The 9,749-nt window shown below is 47.8% G+C and overlaps 1 long non-coding RNA gene across 1 annotated transcript in view; it reads right to left on the reverse strand.

Annotated features, from left to right (window-relative positions):
- LOC116979282 overlaps positions 1–9,749 on the reverse strand; it is an 18,075-nt gene that overhangs the window by 8,238 nt on the left and 88 nt on the right. Inside the window, exon 2 of the long non-coding RNA XR_004413669.1 lies at positions 1,592–1,596. This is a non-coding gene — a long non-coding RNA (uncharacterized LOC116979282). The remainder of the gene's footprint in view (positions 1–1,591; positions 1,597–9,749) is intronic.

Below are 9,749 nucleotides of genomic sequence, written 5' to 3' on the forward strand. Positions count from 1 at the left end.
TAAATATAAAGATTTCCCACTGATCTGTGATATGAATGTAATTTCTAAATGAATCTAATCATTTTTATAGTCAAAATCGCCAAATTATTCGCAGCTCCGAGATGAGAGGTGAGGCACAACTAGCTGAGCCTCCCCTCTGATTGCGCAACCGCTTAGAAACTGCATGGAGCGCGGGCACTATGCGTGTGCCTGTTACTATCTCTCTGTATGTCACCAATGTAATGTGTGTAAACCCCTTCACTACATGTCCTCACCTTCCATACTCCAGGTAACGTATTTCACGTATAAAGATATTACATTTGTGCTACACAAAATTGCTGGAGGAACTCAGCGGGTGCAGCAGCATCTATGGAGCGAAGGAAATAGGCGACGTTTCGGGCCGAAACCCTTCTTCAGACTGCATTTGTGCTCGCTGGTCTCACATAAAACTGCATTGTAAAAGCTCCAGGGGAGGCAGCGATCACATCTGCCTCACAAGGGGGCGTGTCTTGAGCCCAGTTTAGGAAGAGCGAGCGAGCGTCGTGTAATTGACGCAGCCTCTCTCTCCCTCCATGTTAGCGAGCTTCAGGAGCGGAGGCGCTGACTGGGAGGTTGATTCCAAAGATGCTCCTCGAGTAACTTTGGTTGATTTGTAGTGGCCGATTCGGAGGCTCTGGGCCGCTGAGACAGAGCTTCCAATTGGGCCCCGCGATGGAGGAATGTACTCTCGGCTCGGGACCCCGGCATCCACTCCCGCCACCGGCCCTCTCCCTCCCTTCTATCCTTCCCTCCCTCCCTTCCTTTCTTCCCTCCCTCCCTTCTCTCCTTCCCTCCCAGACACATACATCACGCACAGACAACTAACACACACAGACAACTAAGTTAGGATGGGGTAGAAGCCAGTGCTTCCCCAGCCATTGACCTCACCGCACGTCACTGTGGAGCAATGTACCTGCCTCTCACCGCACTAAGGCCGTGACCGGGACATTCATGCCTCGTCCCTGCTGCACCATTCAGCAAGATGGCCATCGAGTCAGAGTCACACGGCACAGAAACAGGCCCTTCAGCCCAACCTGCCCACACCTACCAACATGTTCCCGTCTACACTAGACCAACCTTAGTTTAGAGATACAGCACAGGAAACAGGCCCTTCGGCCCAACTTGCCCACATTGTTCAACATGCCCCAGTTACACTAGTACCACCTATATAACCATATAATAACCATATAACAATTACAGCATGGAAACAGGCCATCTCGACCCTTCTAGTCCGTGCCGAACACATAATCTCCCCTAGTCCCATATACCTGCGCTCAGACCATAACCCTCCATTCCTTTCCCATCCATATAACTATCCAATTTAGTCCTGCATTTGGTCCATATCCCTCTAAACCTGTCCTATCCATGCACCTGTCTAAATGTTTCTTAAACGTTGGGACAGTCCCAGCCTCAACTACCTCCTCTGGCAGCTTGTTCCATGTGTGACAAAGTTACCTCCTCAGATTCCTATGCAATCTTTCCCCCTTTATCTTAAACCCTACTCTGGGCAAGAGACACTGTGCATCTACCCGACCTGTTCCTTTCATATTGTTGTAAACAGTGCCTGAACGACCCCCCCTCCCTCGATGGCCTTCGTGCCCGACTACCTCCAATGTCCTCACAATTCCAGTGATCACCGGCCTCTGGAGTCATTCCTTCCCATCTCTGCCCTGACCAGCACCCCCCTCACATTCTGTGTGAGGCCCCCCAGGATCAACCTGCCATTGTTGGGATGTCCCAACACACCCACACTGCCAACAATCCCTGACTATGGGCCACAACAAGGGTCTTGCATGCAGCACGCCCAGCGGCAGTGGGCCCGATGTCCATTCCACAGACGATACACAACGGGCAGAAAGCTGGAGAGAACACCATTGTCCTTACTGCAGAATCTCCCCGATCATTGGTCAAGAAATCTCCCCCTCGTATCAACCTCATTGGAGACCCTCACACTATCTCTGATCACACTTTGCTGCCATTACCTTGCACTAAACATTATTCATGTTATTGCCTTTAACCTGTATCTGTGCACTGTTGACCAAAGATCCTATAGCAGAGCAAGATAGACCACTCCTGCTAAATGCAATGGGCTGACGTGTAGTACGCAACGGAGCGGAACGTGGGCCTATTTTTCATCCATTTTAGTAACCTGACCCGACCGGACCCGACCTGACTCACAGTGTAATCAACGTTGCGGGGGAACACTTTGTGTTAATAAATTATAATTCTGAAAATGAGGAGATTTTTACCAAATAACTTTTATTTTTATGTGGATGTTTCCGTAACCGGCTTCCGTCTCCGCACTAGTATCTTTGCTCCGCTATGGGAACTTTAGTGCGGAGACGGAAGCCGGTTACGGAAATGGAGCCGATAATTACCCATGAATCTGCCCATGACCGTACTACGTCTTTTTCATCGAGTGATCTATCTTGCTCGCTATAGGATCCTTGCTGTGGACGGCTCGATTGTAATCATGTATTGTCTTTCCGCTGACTGGTTAGCACGCTACAAAAGCCTTTCACTGTACCTCGGTACACGTGACAATAAACTCAACACAAACATTGGATATCTCAAATCAAGGCCAGTTTACTGTCAGCTACACAAGTACAGAAAGGGCCAGGTAATCTTGCTTGCACAAGCATCACGGCCACGTGGATGTCAAAGGTTCATAAGTCATCAGAACAGAATTAGGCCATTCGGCCCATTGAGTCTACTCCGCCATTCAATCATGGCTGATCTATCTCTCCATCCCAACCCCATTCTCCTGCCTTCTCCCTGTAACCTTTGACCCTGACAACACACAAAAACATGTCATACATAACTTACACATAGACTCTACACGGTGCAATCAAAAACAAGATACTCCAGCAAAAATACACCATTAATAAACAGGTCCAAAGCAGCGCAGAGGAGGTGGTGGCTAGTGTTCTGTTGCTGGGGTGGGATTAGGGTTGTAGGGCTCATCTCAAGACCCTGATGTTCGTGGGAATGTAGCTGTTCCTGAACCAGGTGGGGTGGGACTTGAGGCTTCTGTACCTCTTGCCCGATGGTAGCAGTGAGAAGGGAGCAAGGCCAGGATGGTGGGGGTCCTGAATGATAGATAGTCAGATAGTCAGATAGTCAGAGCTATCTAGCACAGACACAGGCACTTCGACCCACCTTGTTCATGCAAATCAGAGCATTGAGTATAGAAGTTGGGATGTAATGTTAAAATTGTACAAGGCATTGGTGAGGCCAATTCTGGAGTATGGTGTACAATTCTGGTCGCCCAATTATAGGAAAGATGTCAACAAAATAGAGAGAGTACAGAGGAGATTTACTAGAATGTTGCCTGGGTTTCTGCAACTATGTTACAGAGAAAGGTTGAACAAGATAGGTCTTTATTCTCTGGAGCGCAGAAGGTTAAGGGTGGACTTGATAGAGGTCTTTAAAATGATGAGAGGGATAGACAGAGTTGACGTGGATAAGCTTTTCCCACTGAGAGTAGGGAAGATTCAAACAAGAGGACATGATTTGAGAATTAAGGGACAGAAGTTTAGGGGTAACATGAGGGGGAACTTCTTTACTCAGAGAGTGGTAGCTGTGTGGAATGAGCTTCCAGTGGAAGTGGTGGAGGCAGGTTCGATTTTATCATTTAAAAATAATTTGGATAGGTATATGGACGGGAAAGGAATGGAGGGTTATGGTCTGAGTGCAGGTAGATGGGACTAGGTGAGAATAATGCCCCTGTCCCACTTAGGAAACCTGAACGGAAACCTCTGGAGGTTGCAGGTGGTTGCCGGAGGTTGCAGGTAGTGGAAGCAGGTAGGGAGACTGACAAAAACCTCCGGGAACCGCACGGAAACCTTGGGTAGGGCGCAAAGTCGCCAGAGGTTTCCGTTCAAGTTTCCTAAGTGGGACAGGGGCATTAGTGTTCGGCACGGACTAGAAGGGCCGAGATGGCCTGTTTCCGTGCTGTAATTGTTATATGGATATATGGGCTAGTCCCATTTGCCGGCATTTGATTCCACGCACTCTGAAATCTTCCTATTCATACTTGCCGCCCTCATGAGGCAGCGTCTCATGTCCATGCTCTCGATGGTGATGAGGGCACCCAGCAGTGACAGACTGGGCTGAATCCCCCACTCTGTGCAGGCGGTGGCTACCTATGTATTGGAACTGTTGTTCCAGTCAGCACACGTTCTACAGAACATCAGTGGGCATCTGGTACAGTAGTCGGTGACCTGCCAAATCTCATTCGCCGCACCTTTCTCGTGATCTTACTCTTTTTATCTGAGACTTTACTGGGAAAGTTGTAGTCACCAAACAAACTGTAACCAGTGATAAATCTTGAATACTTGTGTGTCTAACTGGAGAGTTGCTGTTACTCCCGCTCACTATCTGACAACCCAGCTAACACCCAGTCGACAAACACTCCGTAATTGTGCACTCTGTACCTGCCAACTCGATTCCTGCATCATATTTCCTTTGTCAACTCTGCCCAACCTTATCTACTCTTCCTGGCTGAGCACACCTGAACAGGTAGTCGGTGGGATATTACCTAGCTGGGCACACCTGAACAGGTAGTCGGTGGGATATTACCTGGCTGTGCACACCTGAACAGGTAGTCGGTGGGATATTACCTGGCTGGGCACACCTGAACAGGTAGTCGGTGGGATATTACCTGGCTGGGCACACCTGAACAGCTACCTACTAGGCTGGGATATTTAATTCCCATTGTCCCCTGAATGAACTAAAGTCAATGACACATCACTGTAATCTCAGCCCAGCTCCCAGCCCTGTCCCACCCTCTGTACATGTACACACACTCCAACAACTAACTGGACTGTGACACATTATACCTCTTTGCTTGATTCGTGGAGGTTTTGTTTTTGATCTTGTGCTCTCTGTTCCTTCACTGTTCACCACTCCTTGTGTCTCCTCACTATTCCCACAGCCTGTTGCCCATCCCTCTGCTGAACTAGGTTGACACTTCCCTTAGGGCACGAGGTAACCTGCCTGGCAAGGTTCGTCCCAGCTCTGGTGAACGCCAAGAAATATCCCTGCGACAAGAATCTGAGCCCTCTATCCCTAGTCCGACCCCTCTATCACCAGTCTGAGCCCTCTATCCCTAGTCCGACCCCTCTATCATCAGTCTGAGCTCTCTATCCCTAGTCTGAGCCCTCTATCCCTAGACCGACCCCTCTATCACCAGTCTGAGCCCTCTATCCCTAGTCCGACCCCTCTATCATCAGTCTGAGCTCTCTATCCCTAGTCTGAGCCCTCTATCCCTAGTCTGACCCCTCTATCATCAGTCTGAGCACTCTATCCCTAGTCTGAGCCCTCTATCCCTAGACCGACCTCTCCATCACCAGTCTGAGCCCTCTATCCCTAGTCCGACCCCTCTATCACCAGTCTGAGTCCTCTATCCCTAGTCCGACCCCTCTATCACTAGTCTGACCTCTCTACCCCTAATCTGAGCCCTTTATCCTTAGTCTGAATCCTCTATCCCTAGTCTGAATCCTCTATCCCTAGTCTGAGCTCTCTATCACCAGTCTGAGCCCTCTATCACCAGTCTGAGCCCTCCGTCCCTGGTGTGAGCCCTCTATCCCCAGTCTGAACTCTCTACCCCTAGTCTGGGCTCTCTATCACCAGTCTGAATCCTCTATCCCTAGTCTGAGCCCTCTATCCCCAGTCTGAGCCCTCTATCCCCAGTCTGAGCCCTCTATCCCTAGTCTGAGCCCTTTATCCTTAGTCTGAGCTCTCTATCCCTAGTCTGAGCTCTCTATTCCTACTCTGTGCTCTCTATCCCCAGTCTCTCTATGTCCATTATAGTCTGAGCCCTTTGGGTATTTTCGGTCAGAGTCTGAAGACAGGTCCCAACCCGAAACATCACCTATCCATGTTCTCCACAGATGCTGCCTGACCCACTGAGTTACTCCAGCACTCTGTGAAACATCACCTATCCATGTTCTCCACAGATGCTGCCTGACCCACTGAGTTACTCCAGCACTCTGTGAAACGTCACCTATCCATGTTCTCCACAGATGCTGCCTGACCCGCTGAGTTACTCCAGCACATTAATAGCACATTGCACTTTATCTGCTTATTTATGTGTGTATATATATATATATATATAGACACACTGATCTGTTCTGTATTCATGCCTACTATATTCTGTTGTGCTGAAGCAAAGCAAGAATTTCATTGTCCTATCTTGGACACTTGACAATAAGCTCTCTTGAATCTTGAATCTTGAATCTTGAATCACCCTGAAGCAAGCATGTGGGAGTGGCTTTGTTGAACTGCAGAGCCGTGGTCTGGAATATCTGTGACCTTCCTGGTTCATCTCATGTATAACCCTCTGCAGGACAAGACGAGGCCACTCTTCAGGCATCTGCTGCTGTGCTTTCTCCCTGAAGCTAAGTTCAGTGAAACTTGCACGTACACTGGTCACATGTTCACTAAAGGACGGAGACAAACAAGGTTTGTTTCTGCCGTCTGGTCGAGCTGCTGCAGTTACTGTGCGGCCACTCTGCTGAAGGGCGGGTGTGGCTCCGACTGATTACGTTGCCCTTTGGGTTTTCAAGGTCCCATTGTCTCCGGCAGGGACTCGGCTAATGGGGACAGAGCCCATATCACAAGTAAACAACCTTTGGAACTGGTAGCTTTCCTGAAAAGTCTCGTCACGTCCGCAAACACACAACCCTCGGCCAACAAGTAAATCACCAGGTGGTTGTGAAATCACCAGCGTCAGTCTGGAAACACACAGACAATTCCATGTCCACACGCACCAACACATGCAACACGCAGACAATTCCATGTCCACACGCACCAACACATGCAACACGCAGACAATTCCATGTCCACACGCACCAACACATGCAACACGCAGACAATTCCATGTACACACGCACCAACACATGCAACACGCAGACAATTCCATGTCCACACGCACCAACACATGCAACACGCAGACAATTCCATGTCCACACGCACCAACACATGCAACACGCAGACAATTCCATGTACACACGCACCAACACATGCAACACGCAGACAATTCCATGTCCACGGGCACCAACACATGCAACATGCAGACAATTCCATGTCCACACGCACCAACACATGCAACACGCAGACAATTCCATGTCCACACGCACCAACACATGCAACACGCAGACAATTCCATGTCCACACGCACCAACACATGCAACACGCAGACAATTCCATGTCCACACGCACCAACACATGCAACATGCAGACAATTCCATGTACACACGCACCAACACATGCAACACACAGACAATTCCATGTCCACACGCACCAACACATGCAACATGCAGACAATTCCATGTACACACGCACCAACACATGCAACACGCAGACAATTCCATGTACACGGGCACCAACACATGCAACACACAGACATCAACACGGATGTGCGTGTCTACGCTCATTGGCCCACGTTAGTAGAGATTCAGATCCTTTCCCCAGGGTGGAAATAGAGGAGTTTGTCTTGAGGTCAGAGGGGCAAAGATGGATGTTTGAGGCATGTTTGTACATTGAGGTGGTGGGTGCCTGGAACATGCTATCAGGAGTGGTGGTGGAGGCAAATACATGAGTGGGATTTACATGGCTTTTAGATAGGCACTTGGATATGGGTGTAATAGAGGGGTGTGGATCATGTCCAGGAGAGGAGTCACAGTTTGATATAGTGTGGAAACAGGCCCTTCGGCCCAACTTGCCCACACCGGCCAACAATGTCCCAGCTACACTAGTCTCACCTGCCTGCACTTGTCCATATCCCTACAAACCTGTCCTATCCATGTACCTGTCCAACTGTTTCTTAAACAATGGGATAGTCCCGGCCTCAACTACCTCCTCTGGCAGCTTGTTCCATACACCCACCACCCTCTGTGTGAAGAGAAGGTTAGTCCATCTTGGCATCATGTTCGGCATGGACATTGTGGCCAAAGGGCCTTTCATAAGATCATAAGATCATAAGTGATAGGAGCAGAATTAGGCCATTCGGCCCATCATGTCTACACCACCATTCAATCAAGGCTGATCTATCTCTCCCTCCTAACCCCATTCTCCTGCCTTCTCCCCATAACCCCTGACACCTGTACATTCCCAGTGCTATACTGTTCTATAATCTATCTGTTAGAACCATATCCTTACATGCCTTGCCTATTTACATGCCTGTCTAATTGCCTCTTAAACACAATGATAGTCCTCTTAATACATTAGTTATAGTTTTAGAGATACAATGTGGAAACAGGCCCTTCGGCCCAATGGGTCCGTGCTGACCAGCGATCCCTGCACATTAACACTATCCTACACCCACTAGGGACAATTTTTACATTTACCAAGCCAATTAACCTACAAACCTGCGCGTCTTTGGAATGTGCGAGGAAGCTGAAGATCTCTGTCTCGAAGATGTTGAAGATTAGCACACACAGAAATATACAAGGCCACGTCCTGCCAAAATCAATATGCATGTGATTATAGACTGACACAGCATGGAAACAGGCCATCTAACCAGTGACGTCACTCCCACCAACCATCATCCACACTTTCACACTAAAGCTACATTCAACCAATTATATTCTCATGAAGACTACACAACTGGAGAGCAGTCGTGAACTACTATCTACCTCATTGGTGCCCTCTGACTATCTTTCATCGGACTTTGCTGGCTTTACCTTGCACTAAACGTTATTCCCTTATCGTGTATCTGTACATTGTAAATGGGCCCGATTATAATCATGTATTGTCTTTCCGCTGACTGGTTAGCACGCAACAGAAGCTTTTCACTGTACCTCAGCACACGTGACAATAAACTACAGACCACACGTACACTGCCGGAGACTGGTTACTTCCGTTCATGTTTTTCAACCAATGTCTCAAACAATTGTTGCACAGTCTTTGTTCTCTTTGAATTTTACATGTAATTTCTGTATAATCTGCATCTTTTGTGTTTGTCCGCATCTATTTGAGTTTAGTTTATTGTCAGGTGTACTGAGGTACAGTGAGAGGTCGATCTCCCTGCTATGCTGCTGCTGCAAGAAAGATTTGTCAATGTTCCTGTACCGCACTGTACTTGTGCATATGGAAATACACGTGAGCCTGGGCATGGAGGGAGCTCCAGTAGACCAGTCAGATCTGGGTACCACAGGAGGATCACGGACAACAAACCAGGGGGGAAGAAGCACAAGTCCTAGTATTTACTAAAGGATTTTCTTCAGTGTTATTATTATAATGATTGGAATGCATACATAACAAGCTAACAATCATTCTGAAAATGAAAAGCTATTTATTTTATCATTCATTATGAATGAATGAATAAATTTATTGGCCAAGTATTCACATACAAGGAATTTGCCTTGGTGCTCCGCCCACAAGTGACAACATGACATACAGTGACAGTTAGGAATGACACATAAAACATTAAACGTTAATAATAAAACATTATTGATTAAACATGTGAATTAAATAAACTACCAGAGCAAAAGGAGGCTACAGATGTTTGGTTGTTGAGTAGAGCTACTACTGGTGGAAATAAAACTGTTTTTATGCCTGGCTGCGGCAGCTTTGACAATCCGGAGTCGCCTTCCAGAGGGAAGTGATTCAAAGAGTTTGTGGCCAGGGTGAGAGGGGTCAGAGATGATTATAGTTTGGAATATTTATGTGGGTTTAAAGTGTTTAAGAAACCTAGTCCAATACGGCGAGACCTTACTGAGAAACAA

Source organism: Amblyraja radiata, chromosome 12 (genome assembly GCF_010909765.2).
Source record: "Amblyraja radiata isolate CabotCenter1 chromosome 12, sAmbRad1.1.pri, whole genome shotgun sequence".
In the NCBI taxonomy this organism is placed as follows: domain Eukaryota; kingdom Metazoa; phylum Chordata; class Chondrichthyes; order Rajiformes; family Rajidae; genus Amblyraja; species Amblyraja radiata.